At 42.1% G+C, this 21029-nt stretch overlaps 1 long non-coding RNA gene across 1 annotated transcript in view; it reads right to left on the bottom strand.

Moving 5' to 3' along the window:
• Positions 1-13850, bottom strand: part of LOC128638066 (uncharacterized) — a 23442-nt gene extending 9592 nt beyond the window's left edge. Inside the window, exons 1-2 of the long non-coding RNA XR_008399038.1 lie at positions 13837-13850; positions 3669-3835 (exon numbers count right to left, since the gene is read on the bottom strand). This is a non-coding gene — a long non-coding RNA (uncharacterized LOC128638066). The remainder of the gene's footprint in view (positions 1-3668; positions 3836-13836) is intronic.
• Positions 13851-21029: the final 7179 nt, after the last annotated feature.

Below are 21029 nucleotides of genomic sequence, written 5' to 3'. Positions count from 1 at the left end.
ACATGCGCATGACAGATGTACAAACAGATGCCCCTGTGACAAAACCAATCTCGCCACTGTACATTGGAGGGCCTGTTATGGAACATTCTTTGGGCTGGAGGTACATGGGCTTAAGGATACCCAGAGACTGCATGGAAATATGGAATTTTATATGCTGGACACCCCATGTACTTTCATACCTCTGTCTTATGTCTATGTCACCCTGTATCCATAAATACAGGATGGGTACAGGGTGTGAGTGCCCCTTGTGGGAGCAATTGTGACTCTATAAGCAAAGTGGGCATAAAAGACTTTATAGCTAATAAGAACTGTTCCTATATTCTGTAATAAGATGTATTCTATGTATGTTTAAGATCTGATTGTGTCTCAGGAGTCTGTCTGGGTAAACTGATTGTGTCCTTGTGTGATATGTTAACTAGACTGCCCAACATCAGATTGTCTGAGTAAACGTTCTTCCCTAGTTAATTAACTTAATATGTTAATCTGTTTTACCTGTGAATAGACAATTGTTTGATGCATTGTTCATATGTTTGCTTTACTGTTAAACCAATGCCCTTTGTAACCTGAAGCCAGGGTGTATAAATCTGTGTGCTGCCTTCAAATAAAGCATATATTCTGTTTAAACCTGAAAACTGGCTGGTTTGTGAATTGCTGATTCCCTATGCAGGACGTTGTTCCCTGGTATTAACCCTTGGTACACTGTTGGTACCGTAACATTGGTGGCAGCGACGGAATGAACCTTATCGCCCAGAAGAGCAACTACACAAGCCAGTAACCTCAGGAAGAGGGGGATTATTACAATACTGACTAAGATGGAAAAGAGAAAAGTACATTTTGCAGCTTTTAAAAACTTCCTGGAAACAGAAGGAGAGATTGATGGGTACCTTGCGGATTTTGAGAGGCAATGTGCACTACACAAGGTACCCGCAGAGGACTGGGTCACGATATTATCTGGAAAATTATCCGGCCGGGCCAGAGAGGCTTTTCGGGCCATTCCAGATGAGGAAGTCAGGGATTATAATACTGTAAAAGAGGCTCTGCTCTCCAGGTATGCGGTTACACCGGAGGCATACAGGAGGCGGTTCAGAGACACTGTTAAATTAGCTGGAGATTCCTACCTTGAGTGGGCATGTAAGGTGCACCGCACAGCAGCTCACTGGATAGCGGGGTGCCAAGCCATATCTGGGGAAGAGGTGCTGCAGCTATTCCTGTTGGAACATTGCTTCGACAAATTACCCGCAGGAGTTCGAGAGTGGGTTCGGGACCGTAAACCCTCCACCCTGCAGGAAGCGGCTCGCTTGGCAGATGAGTATACGGATGCCCGCAAACTGGACACTGCTACCACTAAGCCCCCTGCTAGAGTGGAGTACAGACCCCCAGTCACCCCAGCAGCTGCCAGTTACCAAACCCCGGCGCACCACTATACCACACGGCCTCCGGCCACAAACTACCCTCAGAGAGCCCTGCGGTGCTACTCACAACCTATTCGGTGCTTTAGATGTAAGCAACTAGGGCACAAAAGACCAGAGTGTCCCCTAAACGCAGCGAACCAAGCGCAGTCCTGGAGAAGACCCGCCGGCGGAATCCCAAGTAATCCTCAGCCTGCGGCCCGCTACGTAGAGGCGCAAGAATGCTGGAGCATCCTACATGAGGCAGACCTTGTGCAAGCTGCCCACCGGAATAACCGGCAACTGGTTAAAGTGAATGGGAAGAAGGTCAGTGGTCTACGGGATACTGGTGCTACCATGACCTTGCTTCAAAAGAACTTGGTGTCTGAGAAACAGTACACTGGAGACACTGTGGCTGTGAGGGTAGCAGGGGGCGATGTGTTCAGCCTACCTGTTGCCAGGGTACATTTGGATTGGGGAGTGGGCGCTAGACCTGTGAATGTGGGGGTCAAGAAGGACTTACCTGCTGATGTTCTTCTTGGAAATGACTTGGCCCCCCTTGTTTCTGCCTACGCTCCTATGGGTCCCGCTGATGTTAACTCTGTGACTACCCGTGCCCAGATCCGTGCAGCAGAGACTGACCCACCTGCTGCTAAGCCCCAGGACGCTGAGCTCAGTAAATCTCTATCCGCTATTGATATGTGGAGGTCCCGTTACAATGCGCTGATGAAGGAGAAGAGGAGCGCAGAGGAAAAAGCACGTTTAGAACAGGAATCTCTGCTAGACAAGCTGCACCGACAAACTGCAGAAAACACCAGCTTGAGAGTGGAACATGAAACATTAAAGACAAACTTAGTGACACTGGAGGAGAAGCTGACGCTGGCTCATAGTGAGGTGCAGCAACTCAAGGGCACCCTATGTCAGTATGAAGGGATTGTGGATACCTATAAAGAGCAGGTACAGAAAACTCGTAAAGAAGCTGATGGGATTTTGAAGGACTGTTTGGCCCTGGTCTGGGCACTGAGGAATTTGAACCCTTGTTTGTATGGACAGGAATTCTCTCTCATAACGGGAATACAGATGGATTGTCCCAGCAAACTGACATGCCTACCAGGCGCTCTGGTGGTATATGCCACAGTATATACCCTGGACAGCCGAGCATGACAAACCAGAGGGAGAGGAGTTTGATGGTCCTGTCCCCCAGCAACACGGCTGTTTAGCCAAAGGGGAGACGATTGGTCTCCCCCTCCAGCAGCACAGCTATGTATCCGAAGGGGAGACAGTCGGTCTTCCCCTCCAGCAACCAGGCTCCCACCAGGCTACTTCCATGGTAGTGCTGGCACCCGGGCAGAGTACAGCTGGTCTCTGCCCACCTCGCAACCCACCAATTCAGCGTACCAGTCCCCCACACAGCTGTGGTGAGGCACCTGGACATGGACAAGTTTTCCCCGTACTCAGGTGTAGTAACCATTTATTGTGGGTGGGCTGTACTACTAATTGTGTTTTATGGGTGGGTTGCTGGACTAACCAGGGCACTGACCGGCAGGAGGTCAGATACCCTGTTAGTCTGTTTGGAAAAGGGGAGAGATGTGACAAAACCAATCTCGCCACTGTACATTGGAGGGCCTGTTATGGAACATTCTTTGGGCTGGAGGTACATGGGCTTAAGGATACCCAGAGACTGCATGGAAATATGGAATTTTATATGCTGGACACCCCATGTACTTTCATACCTCTGTCTTATGTCTATGTCACCCTGTATCCATAAATACAGGATGGGTACAGGGTGTGAGTGCCCCTTGTGGGAGCAATTGTGACTCTATAAGCAAAGTGGGCATAAAAGACTTTATAGCTAATAAGAACTGTTCCTATATTCTGTAATAAGATGTATTCTATGTATGTTTAAGATCTGATTGTGTCTCAGGAGTCTGTCTGGGTAAACTGATTGTGTCATTGTGTGATTATGTTAACTAGACTGCCCAACATCAGATTGTCTGAGTAAACGTTCTTCCCTAGTTAATTAACTTAATATGTTAATCTGTTTTACCTGTGAATAGACAATTGTTTGATGCATTGTTCATATGTTTGCTTTACTGTTAAACCAATGCCCTTTGTAACCTGAAGCCAGGGTGTATAAATCTGTGTGCTGCCTTCAAATAAAGCATATATTCTGTTTAAACCTGAAAACTGGCTGGTTTGTGAATTGCTGATTCCCTATGCAGGACGTTGTTCCCTGGTATTAACCCTTGGTACACTGTTGGTACCGTAACAGCCCCGTACCCTTGTTAGGGGGTCAGCGCCCATGTCTACCAGACAGCAGATCCCTTCCAGAAGTCTCTTCTTCGTAAAATCCATTAACCTCTTCATATCTAAAGAGAGATCTCTCCTACCCAGCTCCGTCACTGTCACATTATGAGCCCGAACAGCATAGTGCAGTGGGGTTAGTCCTGAGACAAAGAATACAGAAAAACATATGAATCAGCTGGCAGATTCACAGCAGCAGTTCTATGTACAACTCCCTCATCTCTCTGTGTATTAGGGAATAACATACAGATCTATGTACAACTCCCTCATCTCTCTGTGTATTAGGGAATAACATACAGATCTATGTACAACTCCCTCATCTCTCTGTGTATTAGGGAATAACATACAGATCTATGTACAACTCCCTCATCTCTCTGTGTATTAGGGAATAACATACAGATCTATGTACAACTCCCTCATCTATCTGTGTATTAGGGAATAACATACAGATCTATGTACAACTCCCTCATCTATCTGTGTATTAGGGAATAACATACAGATCTATGTACAACTCCCTCATCTCTCTGTGTATTAGGGAATAACATACAGATCTATGTACAACTCCCTCATCTCTCTGTGTATTAGGGATTAGGGAATAACATACAGATCTATGTACAACTCCCTCATCTATCTGTGTATCAGGGAATAACATACAGATCTATGTACAACTCCCTCATCTCTCTGTGTATTAGGGAATAACATACAGATCTATGTACAACTCCCTCATCTATCTGTGTATCAGGGAATAACATACAGATCTATGTACAACTCCCTCATCTCTCTGTGTATTAGGGAATAACATACAGATCTATGTACAACTCCCTCATCTCTCTGTGTATCAGGGAATAACATACAGATCTATGTACAACTCCCTCATCTCTCTGTGTATTAGGGAATAACATACAGATCTATGTACAACTCCCTCATCTCTCTGTGTATCAGGGAATAACATACAGATCTATGTACAACTCCCTCATCTCTCTGTGTATTAGGGAATAACATACAGATCTATGTACAACTCCCTCATCTCTCTGTGTATTAGGGAATAACATACAGATCTATGTACAACTCCCTCATCTCTCTGTGTATCAGGGAATAACATACAGATCTATGTACAACTCCCTCATCTCTCTGTGTATCAGGGAATAACATACAGATCTATGTACAACTCCCTCTTCTCTCTGTGTATTAGGGAATAACATACAGATCTATGTACAACTCCCTCATCTCTCTGTGTATCAGGGAATAACATACAGATCTATGTACAACTCCCTCATCTCTCTGTGTATTAGGGAATAACATACAGATCTATGTACAACTCCCTCATCTCTCTGTGTATTAGGGAATAACATACAGATCTATGTACAACTCCCTCAGCTCTCTGTGTATTAGGGAATAACATACAGATCTATGTACAACTCCCTCATCTCTCTGTGTATCAGGGAATAACATACAGATCTATGTACAACTCCCTCATCTCTCTGTGTATTAGGGAATAACATACAGATCTATGTACAACTCCCTCATCTCTCTGTGTATCAGGGAATAACATACAGATCTATGTACAACTCCCTCATCTCTCTGTGTATTAGGGAATAACATACAGATCTATGTACAACTCCCTCATCTCTCTGTGTATTAGGGAATAACATACAGATCTATGTACAACTCCCTCATCTCTCTGTGTATTAGGGAATAACATACAGATCTATGTACAACTCCCTCATCTCTCTGTGTATTAGGGAATAACATACAGATCTATGTACAACTCCCTCATCTCTCTGTGTATTAGGGAATAACATACAGATCTATGTACAACTCCCTCATCTCTCTGTGTATTAGGGAATAACATACAGATCTATGTACAACTCCCTCATCTCTCTGTGTATTAGGGAATAACATACAGATCTATGTACAACTCCCTCATCTCTCTGTGTATTAGGGAATAACATACAGATCTATGTACAACTCCCTCATCTCTCTGTGTATTAGGGAATAACATACAGATCTATGTACAACTCCCTCATCTCTCTGTGTATTAGGGAATAACATACAGATCTATGTACAACTCCCTCATCTCTCTGTGTATTAGGGAATAACATACAGATCTATGTACAACTCCCTCATCTCTCTGTGTATTAGGTAATAACATACAGATCTATGTACAACTCCCTCATCTCTCTGTGTATTAGGGAATAACATACAGATCTATGTACAACTCCCTCATCTCTCTGTGTATTAGGGAATAACATACAGATCTATGTACAACTCCCTCATCTCTCTGTGTATTAGGGAATAACATACAGATCTATGTACAACTCCCTCATCTCTTTGTGTATTAGGGAATAACATACAGATCTATGTACAACTCCCTCATCTCTCTGTGTATTAGGGAATAACATACAGATCTATGTACAACTCCCTCATCTCTCTGTGTATCAGGGAACAACATACATATCTATGTACAACTCATCTCTCTGTGTATTAGGTAATAACATACAGATCTATGTACAACTCCCTCATCTCTCTGTGTATCAGGGAATAACATACAGATCTATGTACAACTCCCTCTTCTCTCTGTGTATTAGGGAATAACATACAGATCTATGTACAACTCCCTCATCTCTCTGTGTATCAGGGAATAACATACAGATCTATGTACAACTCCCTCATCTCTCTGCGTATCAGGGAATAACATACAGATCTATGTACAACTCCCTCATCTCTCTGTGTATTAGGAAATAACATACAGATCTATGTACAACTCCCTCAGCTCTCTGTGTATTAGGTAATAACATACAGATCTATGTACAACTCCCTCATCTCTCTGTGTATTAGGTAATAACATACAGATCTATGTACAACTCCCTCATCTCTCTGTGTATTAGGGAATAAAATACAGATCTATGTACAATTCCCTCATCTCTCTGTGTATTAGGGAATAACATACAGATCTATGTACAACTCCCTCATCTCTCTGTGTATTAGGGAATAACATACAGATCTATGTACAACTCCCTCATCTCTCTGTGTATTAGGTAATAACATACAGATCTATGTACAATTCCCTCATCTCTCTGTGTATTAGGGAATAACATACAGATCTATGTACAACTCCCTCATCTCTCTGTGTATTAGGGAATAACATACAGATCTATGTACAACTCCCTCATCTCTCTGTGTATTAGGTAATAACATACAGATCTATGTACAACTCCCTCATCTCTCTGTGTATTAGGGAATAGCATACAGATCTATGTACAACTCCCTCATCTCTCTGTGTATTAGGGAATAACATACAGATCTATGTACAACTCCCTCATCTCTCTGTGTATTAGGGAATAACATACAGATCTATGTACAACTCCCTCATCTCTCTGTGTATTAGGGAATAACATACAGATCTATGTACAACTCCTTCATCTCTGTGTATTAGGGAATAACATACAGATCTATGTACAACTCCCTCATCTCTCTGTGTATCAGGGAATAACATACAGATCTATGTACAACTCCCTCATCTCTCTGTGTATTAGGGAATAACATACAGATCTATTTACAACTCCCTCATCTCTCTGTGTATTAGGAAATAACATACAGATCTATGTACAAGTCCCTCATCTCTCTGTGTATTAGGGAATAACATACAGTTATATGTACAACTCCCTCATCTCTCTGTGTATTAGGGAATAACATACAGATCTATGTACAACTCCCTCATCTCTCTGTGTATTAGGGAATAACATACAGATCTATGTACAACTCCCTCATCTCTCTGTGTATTAGGTAATAACATACAGATCTATGTACAACTCCCTCATCTCTCTGTGTATTAGGGAATAGCATACAGATCTATGTACAACTCCTCAGCTCTCTGTGTATCAGGGAATAACATACAGATCTATGAGAATGGAAGACTGTTAGTGAATCTAGACTACATCATGTGAGTCACTTCTCTCACATCTACGCAGCACTATCAGTAATACACTCTCACCCCCAGCCTCATTATATCCTGCACTCTCACCCCCAGCCTCATTATATCCTGCACTCTCACCCCCAGCCTCATTATATCCTGCACTCTCACCCCCAGCCTCATTATATCCTGCACTCTCACCCTCATTATATCCTGCACTCTCATCCCCAGCCTCATTATATCCTGCACTCTCACCCCCATTATATCCTGCACTCTCACCCCCATTATATCCTGCACTCTCACCCCCAGCCTCAGGGAATAACATACAGATCTATGTACAACTCCCTCATCTCTCTGCGTATCAGGGAATAACATACAGATCTATGTACAACTCCCTCATCTCTCTGTGTATTAGGGAATAACATACAGATCTATGTACAACTCCCTCAGCTCTCTGTGTATTAGGGAATAACATACAGATCTATGTACAACTCCCTCATCTATCTGTGTATTAGGGAATAACATACAGATCTATGTACAATTCCCTCATCTCTCTGTGTATTAGGTAATAACATACAGATCTATGTACAACTCCCTCATCTCTCTCTGTATTAGGGAATAACATACAGATCTATGTACAACTCCTTCATCTCTGTGTATTAGGGAATAACATACAGATCTATGTACAACTCCCTCATCTCTCTGCGTATCAGGGAATAACATACAGATCTATGTACAACTCCCTCATCTCTCTGTGTATTAGGGAATAACATACAGATCTATGTACAACTCCCTCAGCTCTCTGTGTATTAGGTAATAACATACAGATCTATGTACAACTCCCTCATCTCTCTGTGTATTAGGTAATAACATACAGATCTATGTACAACTCCCTCATCTCTCTGTGTATTAGGGAATAAAATACAGATCTATGTACAATTCCCTCATCTCTCTGTGTATTAGGGAATAACATACAGATCTATGTACAACTCCCTCATCTCTCTGTGTATTAGGGAATAACATACAGATCTATGTACAACTCCCTCATCTCTCTGTGTATTAGGTAATAACATACAGATCTATGTACAACTCCCTCATCTCTCTGTGTATTAGGGAATAACATACAGATCTATGTACAACTCCCTCATCTCTCTGTGTATCAGGGAATAACATACAGATCTATGTACAACTCCCTCATCTCTCTGTGTATTAGGGAATAACATACAGATCTATTTACAACTCCCTCATCTCTCTGTGTATTAGGAAATAACATACAGATCTATATACAAGTCCCTCATCTCTCTGTGTATTAGGGAATAACATACAGTTATATGTACAACTCCCTCATCTCTCTGTGTATTAGGGAATAACATACAGATCTATGTACAACTCCCTCATCTCTCTGTGTATTAGGGAATAACATACAGATCTATGTACAACTCCCTCATCTCTCTGTGTATTAGGTAATAACATACAGATCTATGTACAACTCCCTCATCTCTCTGTGTATTAGGGAATAACATACAGATCTATGTACAACTCCCTCATCTCTCTGTGTATTAGGGAATAACATACAGATCTATGTACAACTCCCTCATCTCTCTGTGTATCAGGGAATAACATACAGATCTATGTACAACTCCCTCATCTCTCTGTGTATTAGGGAATAACATACAGATCTATGTACAACTCCCTCATCTCTCTGTGTATTAGGGAATAGCATACAGATCTATGTACAACTCCTCAGCTCTCTGTGTATCAGGGAATAACATACAGATCTATGAGAATGGAAGACTGTTAGTGAATCTAGACTACATCATGTGAGTCACTTCTCTCACATCTACGCAGCACTATCAGTAATACACTCTCACCCCCAGCCTCATTATATCCTGCACTCTCACCCCCAGCCTCATTATATCCTGCACTCTCACCCCCAGCCTCATTATATCCTGCACTCTCACCCTCATTATATCCTGCACTCTCATCCCCAGCCTCATTATATCCTGCACTCTCACCCCCATTATATCCTGCACTCTCACCCCCATTATATCCTGCACTCTCACCCCCAGCCTCATTATATCCTGCACTCTCACCCTCATTATATCCTGCACTCTCACCCCCAGCCTCATTATATCCTGCACTCTCACCCTCATTATATCCTGCACTCTCACCCTCATTATATCCTGCACTCTCACCCCCATTATATCCTGCACTCTTACCCTCATATCCTGCACTCTCACCCTCTTTATATCCTGCACTCTCACCCTCTTTATATCCTGCACTCTCACCCTTATTATATCCTGCACTCTCACCCTAATTATATCCTGCAGTCTCACCCTCATTATATCCTGCAGTCTCACCCTTCAGCCTGAGTATATCCTGCACTCTCACCCTTCAGCCTGAGTATATCCTGCACTCTCACCCTCCAGCCTGAGTATATCCTGCACTCTCACCCTCCAGCCTGAGTATATCCTGCACTCTCACCCTCCAGCCTGAGTATATCCTGCACTCTCACCCTCCAGCCTGAGTATATCCTGCACTCTCACCCTCCAGCCTGAGTATATCCTGCACTATCACCTCAAGCCTGGGTATATCCTGCACTCTCACCCTCCAGCCTGAGTATATCCTGCACTCTCACCCTCCAGCCTGAGTATATCCTGCACTCTCACCCTCCAGCATGAGTATATCCTGCACTCTCACCCTCCAGCATGAGTATATCCTGCACTCTCACCCTCCAGCATGAGTATATCCTCCACTCACCCTCCAGCCTGAGTATATATTGCACTCTCACCTTAAGCCTGAGTATATCCTGCGTCTGTCACTACTGCGTCTCTGTCACTACTGATAGTGAGATGTCACTATACTACGTCTCTGTCACTACTGATAGTGAGATGATGTCATTATACTGCGTCTGTCACTACTGATAGTGAGATGATGTCACTATACTGCGTCTCTGTTACTACTGATAGTGAGATGATGTCTCTATACTGCATCTGTCACTACTGATAGTGAGATGATGTCACTATACTGCGTCTCTGTCACTACTGATAGTGAGATGATGTCACTATACTGCGTCTCTGTCACTACTGATAGTGAGATGATGTCACTATACTGCGTCTCTGTCACTACTGATAGTGAGATGATGTTACTATACTGCGTATGTCATTACTGATAGTGAGATGATGTCACTATACTGTGTCTGTCACTACTGATAGTGAGATGATGTCACTATACTGCGTCTGCCACTACTGATAGTGAGATGATGTCACTATACTGCATCTCTGTCATTACTGATAGTGAGATGATGTCACTATACTGCGTCTGTGTCACAACTGATAGTGAGATGATGTCACTATACTGCGTCTGTCACTACTAATAGTGAGATGATGTCACTATATTGCGTCTGTCACTACTAATAGTGAGATGATGTCACTATACTGCGTCACTGTCACTACTGATAGTGAGATGATGTCAATATACTGCGCCTCTGTCACTGCTAATAGTGAGATGATGTCACTATACTGCGCCTCTGTCACTGCTGATAGTGAGATGATGTCACTATACTGCGTCTGTCACTACTAATAGTGAGATGATGTCACTATACTGCGCCTCTGTCACTACTGATAGTGAGATGATGTCACTATACTGCGTCTGTCACTACTGATAGTGAGATGATGTCACTATACTGAGCCTCTGTCACTACTGATAGTGAGATGATGTCACTATACTGCACCTCTGTCAATACTGATAGTGAGATGAGGTTACTATACTGCGTCTGTCACTATTGATAGTGAGATGATGTCACTATACTGCGCCTCTGTCACTACTGATAGTGAGATGATGTCACTATACTGCGTCTGTGTCACTACTGATAGTGAGATGATGTCACTATACTGCGCCTCTGTCAATACTGATAGTGAGATGAGGTTACTATACTGCGTCTGTCACTATTGATAGTGAGATGATGTCACTATACTGCGCCTCTGTCACTACTAATAGTGAGATGATGTCACTATACTGCGCCTCTGTCACTACTGATAGTGAGATGATGTCACTATACTGCGCCTCTGTCACTACTGATAGTGAGATGATGTCACTATACTGCGTCTGTGTCACTACTGATAGTGAGATGATGTCACTATACTGCATCTCTGTCACTACTGATAGTGAGATGAGGTTACTATACTGCGTCTGTCACTATTGATAGTGAGATGATGTCACTATACTGCGCCTCTGTTACTACTGATAGTGAGATGATGTCACTATACTGCATCTGTCACTGATAGTGAGATGATGTCACTATACTGCGTCTGTGTCACTACTGATAGTGAGATGATGTCACTATACTGCGTCTGTCACTACTGATAGTGAGATGATGTCACTATACTGCATCTCTGTCACTACTGATAGTGAGATGAGGTTACTATACTGCGTCTGTCACTATTGATAGTGAGATGATGTCACTATACTGCGCCTCTGTCACTACTGATAGTGAGATGATGTCACTATACTGCATCTGTGTCACTACTGATAGTGAGATGATGTCACTATACTGTGTCTGTGTCACTACTGATAGTGAGATGATGTCACTATACTGCATTTCTGTCACTACTGATAATGAGATGATGTCACTATACTGCGCCTCTGTCACTACTGATAGTGAGATGATGTCACTATACTGCATCTGTGTCACTACTGATAGTGAGATGATGTCACTATACTGCGTCTGTCACTACTGATAGTGAGATGATGTCACTATACTGCGCCTCTGTCACTACTGATAGTGAGATGATGTTACTATACTGCGTCTGTCACTACTGATAGTGAGATGATGTCACTATACTGCGCCTCTGTCACTACTGATAGTGAGATGATGTCACTATACTGCGTCTGTGTCACTACTGATAGTGAGATGATGTCACTATACTGCGTCTGTGTCACTACTGATAGTGAGATGATGTCACTATACTGCGTCTGTGTCACTACTGATAGTGAGATGATGTCACTATACTGCATTTCTGTCACTACTGATAATGAGATGATGTCACTATACTGCGCCTCTGTCACTACTGATAGTTAGATGATGTCACTATACTGCATCTGTGTCACTACTGATAGTGAGATGATGTCACTATACTGCGTCTCTGTCACTACTGATAGTGAGATGATGTCACTATACTGCGCCTCTGTCACTACTGATAGTGAGATGATGTCACTATACTGCGTCTGTCACTACTGATAGTGAGATGATGTCACTATACTGCGCCTCTGTCACTACTGATAGTGAGATGATGTCACTATACTGCGTCTGTCACTACTGATAGTGAGATGATGTCACTATACTGCATCTCTGTCACTACTGATAGTGAGATGATGTCACTATACTGCGCCTCTGTCACTACTGATAGTGAGATGATGTCACTATACTGCGTCTGTCACTACTGATAGTGAGATGATGTCACTATACTGCATCTCTGTCACTACTGATAGTGAGATGAGGTTACTATACTGCGCCTCTGTCACTACTGATAGTGAGATGATGTCACTATACTGCGCCTCTGTCACTACTGATAGTGAGATGATGTCACTATACTGCGTCTGTCACTACTGATAGTGAGATGATGTCACTATACTGCGTCTGTCACTACTGATAGTGAGATGATGTCACTATACTGCGCCTCTGTCACTACTGATAGTGAGATGATGTCACTATACTGCGCCTCTGTCACTACTGATAGTGAGATGATGTCACTATACTGCGTCTGTCACTACTGATATTGAGATGATGTCACTATACTGCATCTCTGTCACTACTGATAGTAAGATGATGTCACTATACTGCGTCTCTGTAAGTACTGATAGTGAGATGATGTCACTATACTGCATCTCTGTCACTACTGATAGTGAGATGATGTCACTATACTGTGTCTGTGTCACTACTGATAGTGAGATGATGTCACTATACTGCGTCTCTGTAACTACTGATAGTGAGATGATGTCACTATACTGTGTCTGTGTCACTACTGATAGTGAGATGTCACTATACTGCCTCTGTCACTACTGATAGTGAGATGATGTCACTATACTGTGTCTGTGTCACTACTGATAGTGAGATGATGTCACTATACTGCGTCTGTCACTACTGATAATGAGATGATGTCACTATACTGCGTCTGTGTCACATACAATATAATACATTGTTTGTATTATTCTATCATTTCTTTTTCTTACCATTATTATCAAATGCCTCCACTTGGATGTTCAGTCCATTTGCTTTGCTTTTTTTCAGAACCTAAAAACAAACAAAACAAAAAAAACAAAAAAAACAATACGTGAAACTATTTTTCAATATTCACTACATAAACCAATGGGCTAAAAAAGATAGCTAATTTCTGACTGGTAATAAATGTTGGGGGGGGGGGGTTGCTTTTTTTTTTTTTTAATAAGATAAATAGCAAAAATTATTTTCTCCAATAAAGTGCTACTTCAACCTTCAAAGCTAAATCAACTGAAAGGATGTTCTATGAAATAAAAAAAACTTAGAGCTGGAATGTTTGTGTCTTTTAAAAACAGAGAAAAACATAAATTATGCTTACCAGATCATTTCCTTTCCTTCTGTACGGGGAAAGTCCACAGCTGAATTCATTACTTTTGGGAAATACAGAACCTGGCCACCAGGAGGAGGCAAATACACCCCAGCCAAAGGCTTAAATACCTCCCCCACTCCCCTCATCCCCCAGTCATTCTGCTGAGGGAACAAGGAACAGTAGAAGAAATATCAGGGTGAAAAAAGGTGCCAGAAGACTAAAGAATTTTTTTTTTAGGGCCGCCCAACGGAAAAACATGGACAGGAGCTGTGGACTCTCCCCGTACAGAAAAAAGGAAATTATCTGGTAAGCACAATTTATGTTTTTCTTCTTTATACGGGGAGAGACCACAGCTGCATTCATTACTGTTGGGAAAACAATACCCAAGTTATAGAGGACACTGAATGCCAACGGGGGGGGGGGGGGGGGGCGGGGGGGGTAACAAGAGAGGCAGCCCAAATCTGAGGGCACCACAGCCTGTAACAAACCCAATCTCCGAAAACTGCTTCAACAGAAGCAAGGAACCAAAAATAAATAAATTAGGAGGACCAAGTAACAGCCCAATAATTAGGACCATAAGAGCCCACGCCAGAGACCACAAAAAATCACTGGTCTCAAAATGAGCACAAAAACCTCTGAGGAAACAAGAGTCCCACTGTCTACGAGGTCAAGCGAAGAACACTCCTCCAAGAACACGACAAAGAGGACATCCAAGACACAGAAACAAACTGACTATGCAAAAGAAAGTCTGAAAAGACCTCAAAGCACGATCCCAGAAAAAAAGGGAACAAACAAACAGAGGGAGAAGCACCTTGCAGAACCCAAAGAAAAGTCTCCTTGGAACGAAAAACTCCATAAGGAGAGCAGATTACCAGACTGCAAGAGAGACTAGGGCATGTAGAGAATACTCCACAAACGGAACAGGTTAAGGATAGAAAAATCAAGGACCATCTCATTGCATTGATACAAAGAAACAATGCAAATCCTTAACAAGAAAACCTAAGTTCCTGAAAAGGCAAAAAAATAGAACGCAACTGCCTGACTGCAGTCCCTGTCATAGCAAAAGGAAACAAGCACCAAAAGTTCATGAACCTCGGGAACAGAACAGAAACAGATATAAAGAATCTGCTTAGGAGGGCAGAAAGCAACGGATGATACAACCCATAACTGCATGTCTGTTAGAAGGCCAGGCTAACCCTCAGGCAATAAGAACTAGCCGCCCTATCCAAGAACCGGCTAAAAAACCCTTTCTCAAGGACAACCTGGAAAGGGACAAGAGAGAACCTCAAGAAGAGATATTAAACCAGAGAGAATCAACACCACCCCACCAAAAGAGGGGGGAAGGCCACCATCCCAAAATTATAATGAGGGACCAGCTCCAAGCAGTGGAAAGGAATGACATCTTTCAGAAAAACCCCTCTCATGGAGAGCAAGGACGAAGTCCCTGCCAAACTCCATAATAAGAAGCACCCATAATGGAGAAGACCAAACCACAAAACAAAGTCGCAGCACAAAAGGAGAAATCAGATACCCAGATGCCTGCTCCTGACAGACTGAGTCAACCTAGAAAGAGTGTCATAGTCTTAAAGAAGCAGGAAGAATAACCTTCCCAAGCACCTAAAAGATCCAGAGATCTACATAAGAAACCCCAACAACGATCCCCTAAGGGAAAAAAATGGGATAGGCACGGACACCCAAAGAGCCTAGATTGGATTCCACCAAAGGTACAGCTCCGAAAAAAACCCTTTCGGAATCCAGAACAAAAGAACACACAGAAGGAGAGTCGCTCGACCTCCTGCTGAACTCTCAGAGTCAGAAAAAAAGATCTACTTCAGAAAGAACCCCCCAACTGGAATAAAACGCAGAAGACCAGGTCCTCAGAGTAGAAAAAATGACCGAAGATTCCCTAGAGAAAAAACAGAAAGAATCCCAGAATACACTTAATTACTTCCATTGAAGTGATAGGGCAAAAAAAAAAAAAAACAGTAGACCAAAGGTAACTTTCCCAGAACAGGGAAAGAGATACCGCATACTGGAAACTGGAGTGGACTATCCAGAAATCTATGAAAATCTGGAAGATAGAGAAGCAACAATGCCAAGCTGAAGAATCAGACTGGGCTAAACATCACCCTCCCACCGTACCAACGACGGACTGAGGGAAAATTGCAGGGCAAGCCTATAGAGTGCTTAAACTCAAAAAGGCCTAAAGAGACTTCCTGTCTGAAAGATCAAACAGCATCCAAAGAACCACCCTGGAACCTACCCAAGGAACTACAATCCAAATCCAACGCAAAGGATGGAAGGGAGAAGAGAGATTTCTTAAAACTCCTAGCATGCGATGGAGAAAGCCAGAACCGCCAAATATCAGGAGCAACCAGAAACCTGGGAAACATGTTACTGTATAACAAAAAAAAAACTTAGATCCCAAGAAAAATCTAGGATCAGAACGAGGTTAATGAAAATGATACGGTCCCTAAAAACCGGAATTCCTCAACATAATGACAGGAAAGTAGAGCAACCCTCTAGAGGAAGAAGAAATAAATTCTGCATAGAGAGCATAGAAACCAAATAGAATGAGAGAAACCCTATGGAGCACCAATAGGGGAAAAAAAATTACACCCCTGCGAAAAGGAACCGGGAAAAAGACTCCAAAAAAGTCACCCCCCCTCATCAGGAGAGGAAAAACTTAGCTCCTAAAGAAAACTGCCACAGCAGAATTCAAACTCCAAGTCAACAGCATTGCTAAGCAGGGTATTAACTCTTAGGCCACTTGGGCTGCACACAATCCAATACCAGACGCCCAACCAAAATAATTTAAACTAGGACCAGCCTGACATCTAGGATACAAGGGCTTCCTCTGGACCAAAGGAACAAGAAAACAAGCTCTTGAGAAGAAGAAAGAAGAGAGGTAAATAGTACCCAAACAGGTCCAGCCTGTTATTTAGGATACAAACATATCTGTTATAAACCTCAAAAAGAAAAGAGCTAACTAATACCCAACAAGGACCAGCTTGATATGTAGGATACAACATATCTGTTCAAGGGACAAAAGGAAAATTCTAAAGTTCTAGCAGGGCCAGAAAACTGAGAATAAGAAACAGAAACACATATAAGCTAGTCTCGGACAATCGAGGGAACATCACCCTGACCATAGACATCCCTCTTTGTTTTTTTTCTATTTTGCGTTTTTTCTTTTTTTTTTGTTTAAGGAACTTCCACCGGAAGATTCCATCAATCGCAACCACGAAAATCGCTCGTACTAGAATCCCAGAGACTTCCCAAGAAGAGATTCTACAACAATCTCCAGCTCTAAAAAGAAAAAGAAATTAAAACCTATCCTAACCGAATTATAAAGAAATTAGGCAAGCGCACACAAGGGATAGCCAAAAGTAAAGTAAAAACCGACAGATCCAGCCCGTCATGCGACACAATTCCTCAAGAGCTTGGAATCTGATACAAAAAACAAAGAAATAACAAATATAGAGACGATAAGGAATAGGATCACTATCCCTCCAGTCATCTAAACAAGCTCGCTATCTGATTCAGAAGACTGATATTCAGCTGACGGATCAGAACTGGGAACCTCTAACATCGCCAAAACCTCTCTCAGAATTACACGCAGGCGAGCCAATCTAAATCTAAAAGCAAAATTCCCCTCTGTCGGAGTATCTGGGGGCTCTGACCCCGGAGGTAGCACCTCTGAAGCCTCAGAGGACACCGCTTCTCCAGAAGACTGATCGGATACCATCGTCCTCTTACATGCCGGACCTTGGGTAGGAGTACACGGATTAAGTTCGCTTGCACGTGGCAGGAAGATAAAAAAGGGGTTAAAGCCATAGATATGGCCATGCGAAACCGCGTAGTAACCTCTGGTGGAAAAAAAAACACCTTCAGGAGAAGGGGTAACGGTATTCAGGACAACTGCCTGTGTAGTAACAGAAGATTCTAGGGAACACACCTCACGGGATGCAGAATCCTCAGCGGATGGCTCAGTGTTCTTTAACATCTCAACATTGGAAGATGAGAACACTCTATTGCTGCAGACGGAACATAATTGAGAGGGCTGGGTTAACCGGCCCTCCCCACAATATACGCAGGTATCAAAATCTGAATCAGAGGAGACCCCTGTTAACATATAAGAATCCTCCATAACTTGACTAAGTAGATTATGGACAAAAAAACAACTCGCACCTTACACTCCCAATGGCTGGGGCACTCACCGCCTCCTATGTCCAAGACAGGTAGAGAAACAGATCCTCTCCACCAATGCTCGGTCAGAATTACAGAAATGGAAGACAAAAAACGTGACCGCACCCGGTCACGTGGTGCAAAAGCAGAATCGTTCCCACTAAGGAAAAGCGCTACAGTCTAACACAAGCTGCGGAGCTCGAAAATTAACCTGTACGTTCCATAATAGCCTATGAGCCCCAAACATTTCTACACATAAACAGTCAGAATCACATAACAAACATGATTAAAGCCCCCCTTGTTCAAGAACCCCCCTCAGGAGATATTAACTCTTGATTCCATAAAGAGAAAGAAGTCCCACTGAGACCCTGTCTTCTAACATTAACATGCATGTAAAAATTTAAACAATCTTACCAGAATCTATGCCGTAGAACAGCAGCATGGTCCTTCAAGTTTGACAGATTGTAGCAGCTCTTCTGACATGGACTTGAGAGCAGAAAAGCAGGCAGGGAAATTCATCAACGTTGATTGCTTATGGAGCTGTTAATATGAGTCGGGATGGTTTCGCAGAAAGACTCTTCCTGCATCTCCGGACAAGACTACTAAAAACTCCAGTCCCATCTCGAAGAGTACTATCTAGGGATGGGCAAATGTGTTTATATCCGAATTCGAATGTTAGAACGAATGTTATTGTAGAAATTCGATTCACATAATAGAATGTTAATACGAACGAATATTCTTAAAAATTCGAATGTTGTTTACAGTTACACAATTGTAGACTAGAAATACTATTTCGAATTTGAATGTCACATTCGAATCGAATATCACATTCAAATCGAATATCACATTTAAAACACAGTATTAGTCTAGAAATACTATTTCAAATTCGAATGTCACATTCGAATTCGAATGTCACTTTCAAATTCGAATATTACATTTCAAAATTGAATGAATACATAGCTAAACATTCTATTATTCGAAAGAATATTTTCGAATTTTATTGAAAAATTCGAAAACGAAAATTCAAAAATAGAATGTTAGAATGTTATATAAACTGTTACAGAAGCATTAGTTATTTTGTTGTGAAGAGCTTATTTCCCAGCAGCAATGCCTGAACCAGCCAAGCCAGCACCTAAGAAGGGCTCCAAGAAAACCGTAACAAGTATCATTTCATAAAGAGTTAACTTTTTTTCAGCTTTTAGAAACTATTTTCTAAATACAAGTTTGCTGGCCTCAGCTCTAATTAAGTTTAGTGATAAAACATTCCCATTGTCTAATCACCTCCGGAGTCAGACTGCTAATTGATAAGATGGACTGCATTGTTTTTTTATGTGTAATTTGTTATCTGAAGTAATGTAATCCTATTGTGGCCTGTCAAAGGACATTGTCTCTCTATCTAAATGTGTGATGGGGGATTTTTTGCTTCCCCCCCTGGGAGTGCCCTGTGTGCATGTAACCTCAATAAAAAGCAGGCTGGGCATCCCAGTCCTGAGTTCTTGGTTGACCGTCAATCGCAGCGTTGACTCGTTTTTGTGGGCAGAAGGGTATCCTAGCTGTACTACAGCTAAGGGGGATTATTCTACATTTGCGAGACTCATATAGAATACTATGGAAAGCAGCTTCTCCCCTCTTCAGCAATAGGGATCCAGGCTACTAAGCGGTCCATCTCTCAGCGAGACTAAGGGTAACCGTAACATAAACATTTGAAATTCGATTCGAACGAACAAATGTATCAAAATTCGTTTTAAATTTCAAATTTTTAGAAACATTCGCCCATCCCTAGTACTACCCTCCATAAGGAACTACTCCGTAATCTTCCGACACTTCTCTGCCAACCTCCTGTGACGAAAGGCAAAGAATGACTGGGGGATGAGGGAAGTGGGGGAGGTATTTAAGCCTTTGGCTGGGGTGTCTTTGCCGCCTCCTGGTGCCCAGGTTCTGTATTTCCCAAAAGTAATGAATGCAGCTGGGGACTCTCCCTGTATTAAGGAAAAAGAAAACAATGTGGTAATAATTCTAGAAATATTAAGCTCCAAGCTCAGAATGCAATTTTATCCAGAAATGTTTTTCTTAAATAAATTTACTTTCCGTTGTTAATTCTAGTTGAAGAAAAAGAACTTATTTAATTGTTTTATATTTTTAAGCCTAATTTGATTGTTTGATCGACCAACTGTCTAGTCATCAGACATCTAGCAAGCACAACTGCCTGAAACAGGACAAATATCATTTTGCTTCTATAGCCTTAAAAACTAAATTCTAAAAATTGGTAGAATTTTTTGTTTTGGTTTAAGATAGGGCCCTACTAAGGGCTCATTTCCAATGAGTCGCAAACCGATAAATATGCTGTCGGAAGCAATTTAGTTTATTGACTGCTTCTGATGGGGCATTATAGAACAATATCAGCAGCCGTGGGTTCGGCTGCCAAAATATTGTTGCTTCCCATAGAAAGCATTAGAAGTCGTGAAGTGATAGCTTATACCAGGTTTCCAATGAAATCGCAAACCGTTAATACACTGTCGGAGGCTGTCGATACATCGAAAAAAAAAAATTATACCCAGCTCCAATAGCTGTAAAAGAGGAAAAAGTAGCTTTTTGAGATCTGTTTCCCATTGATATTTTTTTAAAATAATTCAAGTGTTTCAAGTACAA

The sequence above is a fragment of the Bombina bombina genome, chromosome 8, assembly GCF_027579735.1.
Source record: "Bombina bombina isolate aBomBom1 chromosome 8, aBomBom1.pri, whole genome shotgun sequence".
In the NCBI taxonomy this organism is placed as follows: domain Eukaryota; kingdom Metazoa; phylum Chordata; class Amphibia; order Anura; family Bombinatoridae; genus Bombina; species Bombina bombina.
The sequence above is the reverse complement of the archived record's forward strand: the minus strand, read 5'-3'. Positions and strand labels throughout refer to the sequence as shown.